Raw genomic sequence first — 885 nt, 5'->3', positions numbered from 1 at the left:
TAATCATGCACCACTATTATAAAACCCTTTGACGTTTTCCCCCAAGCACGTTGATCCAGTATTACGACGGATACGGTCAACGAAATCTTGGACATCAAAGAGGTTTTCGATTGAATTTCCCCATGTTTCACAACGTACTCTTAGCGGTATCCTACGATACGTCTCACTCTATTTGTGTGTGTGCGCGTTTACGTGCGTGCGATTTATGCGGTTCACCCCTTTACTTTCAGCGCCCTGCGGTCCCAACAAAGGTCCCGAGCACGCCATTATGCACAGTGTGGAAGCGTGTTTCCCCCACGACACTAGACGGGCTGCTCGCCATAGTGTTCTATTGTGGCACGCTCCACCCTGAAGTTTGGTTTGTTGTATATCAAGGAATTGATAGGCACTCAAGAATGTGTGCATCGGCCGGGTTTAATCGTCCGACGCGCAATATGCGTTCAACTTATCGGTGTTCATGTGTCCTGCAGTTCACATTGTGACGCGCATTTAGCTGCGGTCTTCATCGATCCATGAGCCGAGTGATCCCCTGCCTAGGGTTTTATAGTAAGGTTCCCAATGTAACACAATCCCGGTGGTACGTCCAAAGACTAACTTTCTGACTAAGTTGTCTTTATTACCCAATAGTCCCAGGCCTTGTGACTTGTGGCTCATGTCTACGCCCATGGCCACCATTCGCTAAGATAGTTTTGAAGTCACTTTGAAGGCCCAGGAACAACTCTCTTAGCACATCGGTTAACCTGACGCCGCAGTCAACTCATGTGCTTGGATCGGATCGAGCTATTGAGTATTGGGCCTGCATACTCGCTCATCCGTATCCTTTGCGTACCGCCCCATGGCCCTTGTATGACTGCACCACAGTTCCTGTTCGTTCCGTGCCTATGG

General features: G+C 49.2%; 1 non-coding gene across 1 annotated transcript; it reads right to left on the bottom strand.

Moving 5' to 3' along the window:
• Positions 1-383: 383 nt before the first annotated feature.
• Positions 384-541, bottom strand: LOC125773084 (5.8S ribosomal RNA). Its single transcript, XR_007419888.1, has one exon. It is a non-coding gene; the product is annotated as a 5.8S ribosomal RNA (ribosomal RNA).
• Between the last annotated feature and the right edge of the window lie 344 nt (positions 542-885).

The sequence above is a fragment of the Anopheles funestus genome (assembly GCF_943734845.2).
Source record: "Anopheles funestus chromosome X unlocalized genomic scaffold, idAnoFuneDA-416_04 X_unloc_22, whole genome shotgun sequence".
NCBI lineage: Eukaryota > Metazoa > Arthropoda > Insecta > Diptera > Culicidae > Anopheles > Anopheles funestus.
Note: the sequence above shows the minus strand (reverse complement) of the source record. Positions and strands in the feature narration are given on the sequence as shown.